General features: G+C 39.4%; 1 long non-coding RNA gene across 1 annotated transcript in view; it reads left to right on the top strand.

The window, feature by feature from the left end:
* The window catches only part of LOC131504581 (uncharacterized), an 83,082-nt gene that overhangs the window by 36,679 nt on the left and 34,239 nt on the right, over positions 1–12,164 (top strand). The gene's annotated exons all lie outside the window — the stretch shown is intronic.

Below are 12,164 nucleotides of genomic sequence, written 5' to 3'. Positions count from 1 at the left end.
ACTTGGGTCTGTTGAGGCTAAAGTATCAAGCCCTCACAATATATTATCAGGTGCCAATTATTTTACTCCTGGTCCCAGTTTCTTCCAAATTCTAATAAGTAAGTGTTGTTTTTTTTTTTTTTTTTTTGATAAATACATACAGAAAACTATTTCTTTTCCCTAACTAAAACCAGTGTAAGTTAAAAAAAAAAAAGCCATCACGGAGAAAGTAGTACTGAGGATGGATCTTGAAGGACCGATAGGTTTCGAAAGGCAAGTGATCTGATAATAAAAGACATCCAGGAAGAGTGAACCGCATGAAAGAAAAAGTATGAGAACAATTTGGGAAATAGCAGATAATCCATTTTGGGTAGAATTAAGGTATAGGCTGTAATTTGGGGAACCATGAGACATATGAGCTAGTTTGGGACCTGGGTGCAAAAGGCTTGGAAGAGGAATTTGTTTATTTTCTTTGAACAGTTGGAAGTGAAGGAAAGTTTTGATGGATAGGAGCATGGCATGTGTGAAGTTACACTTTAGGAAGATTTTTTTGGAGAGCTGTATATGGGACAGTTTATACAGTGGCACAACCCTAAAGGAGAAGCAATAGGAAAGGAGGTAATTTGTTCTATCAAGAAGGGTGCTGATAGGTATCTGGGGAGAGAGAGGGCCAGGACGTGGCTATCCTTTTTGTTACAGAATAATAAAAATAGCAAAGGTTTTAAAAATATGCCTTACTGGAAGTATATATAAAATTGACCAAAATATCAACTGTCCATATAAAATTATCATTTTCAAAAATTTAGGTGTGGTGGGTGTGCTGATGGGGATTTGGGGGAAAGTTAGGGGCCCCCACCCCAAGCTACCCTTTAGCACTGCTTACTGACTGTAATTGATTACCTACAAGTGAGGTCAGTCTTTAACCACTTACCATCTTCTCTCTTTAGAAATGTGATCCAGTATAGTTTCTGGGATTTGACCAACTCTGTTCCTTGAGGTTTGGGGTTAAAGGAGGGTGAAAAGAGATTCTGGAGTTTTCTAGAGACACCAATTTATGGTCAAAATGTATTGACCATACAGGTCTTGGAAAGTATCTGGGGGTGACGTGGGGATCTATATACATAGAGTTCTATGTGCCAAAGCTGGGCACTTTGCAAAATCTCCTTCTTTTAATCTTCATAAAAGCCTTGCAGAGTATGTATTGTTATTCTCCTGTTTAAGGATGAGGAAACTAGTACTCCAAGAGGTGAGGTAATTGTCCTGATATCACAACTACATAGAAGAGCTGAGATTGATTTCGAGTCTGTGGAGCTCCACATCTTGTGTCCTTTCTACTTTGCTTGAGAGATGGGGTGCTAGGAAGTGGGGGAAAAAAAGGAGATGAAGATTAAATCCAAAGTTTTGAAATTGAATAAGGCTAAAAGAATAGGAATAAGGCAGAAGGATGGACAGGCTTGTTGAAGAAAAATTAAGTTTTGGATATATTGATCTCCTGCCTTGATGGGGTATCAAGCACATAGTTCTTAATATGAAAATTGGGTCTGGAAGGTATGGAGTGAAGGGTAGATTTGGGAGTTATCGAAGAAGACACTTAGGGGCAGGGCATAGAATAATGGTTCTCAATCCTTTCGGGGGTTAGTATTGGAAATAAATTCTGAACTCTTCTTAGTAGTTTTGTTTATTATAGTACTATTGGAGAAGAAATTCTGAAACTATTGAGGATGTACTATTGGACTCAACAATTGAATAAATATGATGTTGGAAATCAGGATTCTCTTTGTGGAAGAAGGGACATACAACTGTGGAATATAGAAAAGCAAGAAAAAACACTGTAGGCATGAGTTAATGGAAATTTCATTGTGGACCCTTGAGTTCTTAAAAAAATGGATGTATGCATATCATTATATGTCCATGTATTTTAATATATTTATGTATATATGCATATTTGTATGCCTGTGTATGCATAGGTTTTTTGGCTCTGGTTGAAAAAGCCAGGAAGTAAAGACCCTCTCTCCCCCAATGGTAGGAGTTAGCACACATATTACCCAAATCTTGATTTCTAATATGATTCCCCACCAAAAGGAAGTAGGGCTCCTTAGAAAAATGGCTGATTGCAGAATTGGAGCAAGTTAGGATCAAGATGGTTCTGGAACATCTTATTATACCAGGTAGTAAGGAAATGCTACCAAAAAAAGAATCATAAGGACGCAGGAGCTAGCTTTGAAGGGCTCCTACTGGCCAAATCTGGGATAATTTAAACAATAAAATAATTAAGTACAGTAATGAATTCTAAACTACTGAAAAGCATAGAAATTCATGAGTCCATACTGGTGGTAGATAAATGGAGGAAAAAGAAGGATTCTTACTTATAGTAGAATGCCAAGGACTGACTGTTCTGTAGTGAAAAAATCATAAATTTTATAGCTATCATAGTGAAGATTGAATGAGGCAAGCATCATCAACAGATGCTAAATTCAGAAGGAAATTTTGCTTAGCAGCAGGATATTTGTATGGATTTTTAGTGTCTTCTCGCATATTGCTTATTGTAAGGAGCAATTTAAATAGCAGTTAAGTACATAGCAGAGAAGTCAGATAACACCTTGACCAGATGATCAAAATTATTTCCAGTGAGGGACAGACGGAAGTGATTGGGCTCCAATTGTGATACCCTCAGAAGGACATAACATAGCCTATGCATGCTCTGGCTGAGAATATATTTAATCACATGGACACATTAGACAATCATAAAATGAGAAAAAAAAGGGAGATGGGGCTATATTCTTCAGTAATGTTAAGTTCATGAAAAGCAAAGAATGTGGAACTATTCTAGACCAAGGGAGACTGAGGCAACATTACAACTAAAAACAGTACTTGACCCTAGACTGGGTCCTCTATTGGAGAAATGGCATAAAAGACATTAGTAGATTAACTACTAATATTGGAATTTGGACAGTATAATTGATTGACAATATAACTGATTATTTGATAGGCTATCCCTATTCTTGGGAAATACACTTTGAATTATTTAGGGGTAAAGAGTCACTAACTGCAACCATATATAACGGTAAAATGTTAGCAATGGGCAGATCTCAATAATGAGTGCATGGGTATTCATTTGTACTATTTATTTTTGCAACTTAAAAAAAATTTTTTAAACATTTATTTATTTATTATTGAGAGATAGAGAGAGACAGAGCATGAGTAGGGGAGGGGCAGAGAGAGAGGGAGACACAGAATCTGAAGCAGGCTCCAGGCTCTGAGCGGTCAGCACAGAGCCCGACGTGGGGCTCAAACCCACAAACCGCGAGATTATGACCTGAGCCGAAGTCAGACGCTTAACCAACTGAGCCACCCAAGTGCCCCATTATTTTTTCAACTTTTTGGAGGCATGGAATTACTTCCAAATAAAAAGCTATTTAAATTAACATGTGAAGTGTTAAAAATGAACAGAAGAGGATCTAGAACAAGTGTTATCTAACAGGTAGAATAAATGGGTGAAAATTATTATGGCAGTTAGACAAATCCTTCTATACAAAATTGGCTTGATTTATTAAGTGGACAAATGTAAAACAAGCTTGTAGTATTGTGCAATAGTTGTTTAAAGACACAGCTTAACTGTCTTCTTGTTATAGTCTATCTGTTTCTAATGCCACAGTAAAAGTTATAAATATTTCAAAATGAATCAACTTGAAAACAATTCAAAAGTTCTCATTCTTGGGGCGCCTGGGTGGCGCAGTCGGTTAAGCGTCCGACTTCAGCCAGGTCACGATCTCGCGGTCCGTGAGTTCGAGCCCCGCGTCAGGCTCTGGGCTGATGGCTCAGAGCCTGGAGCCTGTTTCCGATTCCGTGTCTCCCTCTCTCTCTGCCCCTCCCCCGTTCATGCTCTGTCTCTCTCTGTCCCAAAAATAAATAAAAAACGTTGAAAAAAAAAAAAAGTTCTCATTCTTAAAAAAATAACTCTATTTATTCAATCACAATATGGCATTTATTTGGCAAAGGAAATAACATTAATTCGGGGATAAATAACAAAACTGATTTCTTAACAAGTCTAATGCAATCTGTTTTCAACTAAGAAGTACCTAAGGGGGTGCCTAGGTGGCTCAGTCAGTTAAGCATCCAACTTTGACTCAGGTCATGATGTCACAGTTTGTGGGTTCGAGCCCCATGTCAGGCTCTGTGCTGACAACTCAGAGCCTGGAGCCTGCTTTGGATTCTCTGTCCCCCGCCCCTCTCTCTCTCTGCCCCTCCCCCACTTGTTCTCTCTCTCTCTCTCTCTCTCTCTGTCTCTCAAAAATAAACATTAAAAAAATACCTGAGAAACAACTAACTGTCTTGTTAAACGGGAAGTGTAATTAATGTTTACTGTCAAAGGACATTCTCCAGCTGCTGTTTGCATGGCATTAAATCTTTGGTAAGGTATTTATTTTCCCTTTCAGTTGTGTATTGTTTATTTTGAGCATTGTTCATCATGTCAGACACCTTTTGTGTGCTTCTTGCTTGTCTCTGAGGCCTACGGCCACTTGTTCCAGACGTAGGCACTGAATACCTAGCTGTGCATGAACTGGGACCAATTCCACAGAATAATCTGACATCATTTTTCCTTTTTCTGTTTCTGTGTATCTCTCACCTTCTGTTCTGTAGTCACTAGCATGAGACACTGAAAATATGCTCAGTGTCCACAAACATGCAACTCAGACATATGGAGTGAATTAGTGCCCACTGGGTGAATCTTTGACAATGGAAGATTGAACCAGTCTGGATAGTCAGTTCTATGAAGCAGCTTTTATATGGCTTTGTAGTGGAAGGTACCATAAGATCCAGGAATCAGTGTGTTCAAGAGGTGACCTGTGCAGTAATGTATCTTCTTGGATTGGTTCTTTTTCCCAGCCTTCTTCTCCTTTTCCCTCATTCTTGCTCCCTGGGAGTACATTCTATAATAAAGTAGTAGCACATAAGCTTTGCCTCAGGCTCTGCTTTCTGGGGAATCCAGGCTAATACAATTATTAGTTGCTCAATGAATATTGAAAAGTATGGGAAAATCGAAAGTACTGTACTTGGTTTGTATTTTTATTTTGAGACTTAGCACCCTCTAGTGGAAACTATTTTTCATTTTCAGTCATTCCACGACAGCCCCCAAAAGGGTTTTTTTGTGTACCAGTTAGTTTTCCCAGATAGAAATAGGTTTGGCTGATACAACAGGAAATAAAGAAGCTGCACTCCCTGCTTTTGTCCATTTTAGGTTATATTTCTATTGCTATCTGGAGGAATACTTAAAAAATTGAAAAAGTAAGACAGACTGACTGAACCCATATTGTGTAATGTGAATCAAACATAAATAGAAAGAAAATCAATTCTGATTATGCCACAGCAAGATACCTGATGGATCTTCCAGAGAATCTTTATTAAAAAATGGATTTTCTTGGTTGTATCTTATGTCGCTTTTGCCCCTTGCAGTCTGTGTTCCTGTATCAACACAGTTGTCACTGAGAGCCCATAGTCTTGACCTCTGCCAAAGCTCAGAGCTGATTTTAACTACACCTTGTTTATCAGTGAGGTTTAGATTTTCTTAAATGTCCACCATATCCTGACTGTTATTAACCTCAGAAATCATATTTACCTATAAGAGATAGTTATCTTTTGGTTTCACTACTTATGTCCACTACCCTTTTTGTGGCAATAATGCCTGATTTTGTTTTGGGATATATAACCCTCCTCCATTTTTAGCCATGAACTTCTTTTTGAGGATGACTTAGCAGGATCCAATGAGCACATATTATCATCCTAGCAATAGTGATTGGTTCAGGGTTAGATCTCTGCCCAAATCAAGACCATAAAGGATAAAGAGACTTGATTTTGGAATTTTTTGTTTAACTTTTTGGAAAGAGAATTTCCTCTTGCACTGAATGAAGTCTTGTGATGATGTGCACCTGAAGCTGCCGGGAGACACCATGCAATGTTTGAAAATATAGCCAATCTAGAGGAAGTAGAATTGAGAGATGGATCCTGGTGATATCACTGTATTCTTTTTTTTTTTTTTTAATTTTTTTTTTTCAACGTTTTTTATTTATTTTTGGGACAGAGAGAGACAGAGCATGAACGGGGGAGGGGCAGAGAGAGAGAGAGACACAGAATCGGAAACAGGCTCCAGGCTCCGAGCCATCAGCCCAGAGCCTGACGCGGGGCTCGAACTCACGGACCGCGAGATCGTGACCTGGCTGAAGTCGGACGCTTAACCGACTGCGCCACCCAGGCGCCCCAATATCACTGTATTCTTAAATGAGGCCACTGGTAATGTTAGCCGTACTTATTAAATTATGTTTAATGTTTGTTTATTTTTGAGAGAGAGAGAGAGAGACAGAATGCAAGCAGGGTAGGGGCAAAGGGAGAGGGAGACACAGAATCTAAAACAGGCTCTACGCTCTGAGCTGTCAGCATGGAGCCCAACATGGGGCTTGAACTCATGAGCCATGAGATCATGACTTGGGCTGAAGTCAGATGCTTTATGGACTGAGCCACCCAGGTGCCCCTTAGCCAGCTGTACTTATAAATTTTACAATTACATGAGTTACCACATTTTTTTCTTTCTTCAAGTGAGGTTGACTTTGGTTTTTTGGTCACTATCAACTAAAAGATTCCTAACTGGTAAACTGTTTAATTCTGAACTCATAGCCTTGTCCTCCATCTTGGTTCTCTTTTGTTATTTATTATTTTAGTGAATATCATTATCATTCCATCTATCTGGGCCTCTAGCTAGGAACCTATGAGTCATCTTGACACCTCTCACTCTCTCTCTCTCTCTCTCTCTCTCCCTTTTTTTTTTTTTTTTGGTGATTTATTTATTTTTGAGAAAGAGAGTATGTGAGCCAGCAGGGGAGGGACAGAGAGAGAGAGGAGAGAGAGAATCTTGAGCAGACTTCTTGCTGTCAGCACAGAACCTGAAGTGGGCTCAATCCCATGAACTATGAGATCATAACCTGAGCTGAAATCAAGAGTTGGATGCTCGATGACTGAGCCACTCAGGTGCCCCGACACCCTTTTCTTTCTTAAGCCCCATATCTGGTCCACCAGTGAGTTTTGGATATTTTGCCAAGTAAATATTTCTTGAATCCATCTACTTCTCTTTGTCCAAGATAGTCTCATCTTTCACTTAAGCTCTAAAACAAAACAAAGCAAAACAAAATGAAACAAATAAACAAAATGTCCTAAGTATCTCTGAGTATCCCCTCATGCATCCTCTAATCTGTTCTCCATTCTTGATCCAGAGAGATTTTTTTCAAAGTACAAATTTGATAATATCATCCTTCTTCTATCCCATTCTTCTGATTAAAACCCTACCGTTACTCTTAGGATAATGAAACTTATGTGAGAATGTCTGATTTTCAACTACCTTTCTAGTCTCATTTCATAACCCTACCTCAGTCACTCAGAGCCCCTGTACATGTAGATTCTTCTGCCTGGATTGTGTGCTTCCCTCCCCTTGTAAGATCTTAACTTTGAACTATTTCTTCAAATAAGCCTTCTCTGGCCCCTTAGATTAGGTTCAGTAATGCTATAATAGCCTCTCATATCTTGATTTGCGATCTATCCTGAATTAGGGATGATTTCTCTTTCTTGGCCACGTTTAAAATTTTTTTTTTTTTTTAATTTTTTTTTTCAACGTTTTTAATTTATTTTTTGGGACAGAGAGAGACAGAGCATGAACGGGGGAGGGGCAGAGAGAGAGGGAGACACAGAATCGGAAACAGGGTCCAGGCTCCGAGCCATCAGCCCAGAGTCTGACGCGGGGCTCGAACTCACGGACCGCGAGATCGTGACCTGGCTGAAGTCGGACGCTTAACCGACTGCGCCACCCAGGCGCCCCTAAAATTTTTTAAAACAAGAATGAGATGCTAAGACAAAAACTGATAAAATTACACATCCTTTTATCAACTACTAAAAGCAACGTCCAAGCTATACTTAAATTATTACTTGCACTGCCATCTGGCAGAATGTGGTCTTGATACCAGAGAAGGTGTTCTTAGGACAGGTATGTGGTTGAATGGTGAGAGGAGGCAGTGAGTGGGAGGAAATGAATATATAAAAGGATTGATATAGAGTAGATGTACCAGGTTTCCTAGTTCTTTCTTAAAACATGGTGAATGAAGAGGTTGTGAGTGGTCTTACTCCCCTAGTAAAATCTTTATAATTGGAGCAAAATCTTTATAATTTCACTCTAATGTCCAAGTTTGAAGCCCAATCCATCATCCCAGATTAGACATCATAGATCTTGTGGCAGCTAATGGTGTATGTTGCTCATATCTTTCTTGATGTGAGAATATGCTGCAAAGAGAATAGTTAGCTGACAGCCTCCAGATGTCGTAGCTTTGGGATCTGTTGAGGTGTCTGTGTCAAGGAGCCTACATGCTCTTTGGGCTGCTCCAAGCCAACAACAACATGGCAGAAGTACTACAGCTGGGCCATTCCTACCCAACAGAGGGCTTCTTGAATGGGTAAACTTGGCTCTGGGGTGCCCCACTGGTCTGCTCAAGACTTTCTGAGATCTGTACTGTACTGAGATCTATAACTACCTACCCAATCCTCCTTCTTTCCTCTCCTTTTACAACTGTCAGGTGGCATCATGGTCGGAAAGCTTTTTCCATTTACTATTCCTTCCCCTTTATTCTTCATAGTTGTTCCCCCCCCCCACTCCCCCGACCCCCAATTAATTGTCTGTTTCCTGGAGGATCTGAACTGACACACACATTTGGTTGGGAGATAATAGTGGAAAAAAGAGGTGTGAAATATTATCCTCCTTCCTTTCATCGTTTCTGGAAGAATTAGTGTTGGGGGACAGATCCTTTCATGATTACCTAGATGTTGGTGTTGGCTAATGAACTGCACAGTCCTCAATTGGTCATCGCCATTGATCAAGCTCATTCCAAATCTCCTGTTGAGGGAGAACTTTAGGTCTGTACAGGTCTGGATGGTGATGGACTTGTCTCTGAGCAGCTATCTAGGCATCTGTGGTTTCCATTAAGTACTTGGTGGCATCTTCCATTTGACAGCCATCTTACCTACATCTCTGGTGAACATGATCCATTAGGTAAAAACCTTCCCTTCCTATCCATATTTTGATATCCTTGTCTTCCTGTTCTTGAGGTCAGTGGGGGTGGTTGTGATCCCGTTGTTCACATCTCTCAGGAAACATGGTGTATGTGTGGTGGGAAGAAGTTGGGGTCTGAGCCTTGCCCTCTTCTGCCTGACCTCGCCAGTACTCATGCCTTCCTCCTCATATTCCTTCACCCAAGTTCTGGTAGCAAGCCCTAAGGCTCAGCTGACAAGAAATTGGCAAGCAAGGTACAAGTCCCCACTTCTTGCAGCCCCACAATAATATAGCTGTCTGTCTCATGGAGCCCCCAAACAAGCAGTGAGGGAGTAAAGGTTCATGTAGCAAATTCTAACACCTAGGAACTTGGATCTGACTTCAGCTTATTTTATCGTTATCTCTTATCCCCTAGTAAGGAAGGCTACAAGAATTGGGAAAACGAACCATTCTAATTTCCTCAGACTTTTGTGGTCTCACACAATAAGTTCTTTACTGAGTTTAATATTGGCATTTTTGAGTGGATATGAGGAAAGCCACGAAAATGAAGTAAAATCGATGTCTTAAGTGGCTGTCACATATATCTTGCAAATCAGTTATCGTGCCCACTTTATTGAGTTATGAGGACTAAATAAGATAATACACATACTGTGTTTAGAATGGTGCCTGGACATTGTAAACAGTAAGTGATATCAACCATTATTTTGCATGATGAAAAATTTATCTGAAAATAAAAAACACTTTTACTCTCTAAAAATTTTACAATTTTTTTTCTGTTTCTATTTCTTGAGTTTTCCAAAAAAAAGAAAATGAAAATTTGTAAGACACACCCATTTTGTTCCAAATGGAAAAAGAAAGTATTATGTTGTATGTATAATAACAAAATCATGAAATTCTGATTTACCGGGAAATCTTTGTTTGTTTGAAGCTAGAGGTGTGATAAAATGACATGAATAACCTTTTATAATAGCAGGGGCAGAATCCAAAGGAAAGGGCACTGTGGTAAGCCTCCTTCAACATCATCTGCATTCTAATGCTGTGCTTCCTTTGGGATTTCTTCTCCGCCTGTACATCAAGGTATCTCTTACTCAGAAGTGAATGACTTTCACTGTGTGAAAATAACAAAGTTTTTGCCACATGTAGTGCCTTCTGAAAGAGTCATTTTCACTCCATCTGTTAAGATCTGTATCAGCATGTGTACGTTGTTTAGCAGACTATTGCCTTAACCACTCGGTCACTTTATCCTTTATGAGTATATGGTTTAAATTGGGCCACTATGACTCACTGGGTTGTATTTCCCAGGCTTTTATATTATCACAATGCCCAAGTGCTAGAGCATGTTTTTCCTCAGTTATCATATTGGCGTGAGTTTAAAAATGAGTGACCATTAAAATATCATTTTAGTATAGTTTCATTTCTTGAATGCTGCCAGTATTTGTACTTCTAGATAAGGGGTTACCAATTGTAGCCCACCAGCTGTTTTTGTAAGTAAAATTTTATTGCAACATAGCCATGCTCATTTGCGTATGCATTGTCTGTGGCTGCTTTTGCATTACAGTGGTAGAGTTTAGTAGTTTCAATACAAATCATATGGCCTTCAAATTTAAAATACTTGCTATCTGGACCTGTACAGAAGAAGCTTGCCCCCTTCTGTTCTTCCATGTGATTATTTCTGCATAAGGATGTTTACAACTGGGACACAAAAGATGGGCTTCTCACACCTTCTCTTAGGGGCAGATCTTTGGCCATTTCTGACAAGGAGGAAGGGTGGATATAATTATTTTCTAGATTGTTTTAATTGAGCAGGGTTTATATGAGCAGGGAGAATGAGCAACAATCAATGCTGCTTCCAGAAAACCTATCATCCCCTGTGCCATGGTCCCATTATAAGTTTATCCTTAGGCATGTGGCTTTTAGGACCCAGCTCCCCACTTCTTTTGGGATTGTATTAATATGACACTATTGATTTCAGTGAGAAGGGAGAAGAGGATGGTCAGACTTTCCCTTTCATCTATCTTTTGCCTCAAGTTGGCAGACTTTCCTCTCCGCTTTGGAACTCAGCAATTACCCATGCTCTTTTAATATTAATAATCTGCATAGCAGGGGGCAGCTTTTGAAGTCACCTGAATTTTGCAGTTGATAGAGCTCATATTCCCTTCAGAGTTTTCTTACCAATTCATTGAGTAAGGCAGACTTTCTCACTATCTCCTTCAGTTGTCTTATCCTCTACTTCATAGTTTCCTTTGTCTTTCTGGGTAGTGATTTGTAAATTTTTGTTTTAATATCTATCTTCCAATTCACTAACTCTCTCCACTGCTGAGTCTAATCTGCTGCTTCTTGATTTTGATTTTTTTTTCTGTTTCTAGAATTTGTATGTGGTTCTATTTTAAATCTTGCTGTCCAATTCTTATAGTCTCTTGTGCCGTGCCTTTGCAGTATTTCAATGCTTGTTTTTGTTTTTTGAAACATATTAAACATACTCATTTAATATTTGGGGCCTGGTTATTCCAACACCTAGTCTTTTTTTTTTTTTTTTTTTTAATATATGAAATTTACTGTCAAATTGGTTTCCATACAACACCCAGTGCTCATCCCAAAAGGTGCCCTCCTCAATACCCATCACCCACCCTGCCCTCCCTCCCACCCCCCATCAACCCTCAGTTTGTTCTCAGTTTTTAACAGTCTCTTATGCTTTGGCTCTCTCCCACTCTAACCTCTTTTCTTTTTTTTTTCCTTCCCCTCCCCCATGGGTTTCTGTTACGTTTCTCAGGATCCATATAAGAGTGAAACCATATGGTATCTGTCTTTCTCTGTATGGCTTATTTCACTTAGCATCACACTCTCCAGTTCCATCCACGTTGCTACAAAAGGCCATATTTCATTTTTTCTCATTGCCACGTAGTATTCCATTGTGTATATAAACCACAATTTCTTTATCCATTCATCAGTTGATGGAGATTTAGGCTCTTTCCATAATTTGGTTATTGTTGAGAGTGCTGCTATAAACATTGGGGTACAAGTGCCCCTATGCATCAGTACTCCTGTATCCCTTGGATAAATTCCTAGCAGTGCTATTGCTGGGTCATAGGGTAGGTCTATTTTT

Source organism: Neofelis nebulosa, chromosome 2 (assembly GCF_028018385.1).
Source record: "Neofelis nebulosa isolate mNeoNeb1 chromosome 2, mNeoNeb1.pri, whole genome shotgun sequence".
Lineage (NCBI taxonomy): Eukaryota > Metazoa > Chordata > Mammalia > Carnivora > Felidae > Neofelis > Neofelis nebulosa.
Note: the sequence above shows the minus strand (reverse complement) of the source record. Positions and strands in the feature narration are given on the sequence as shown.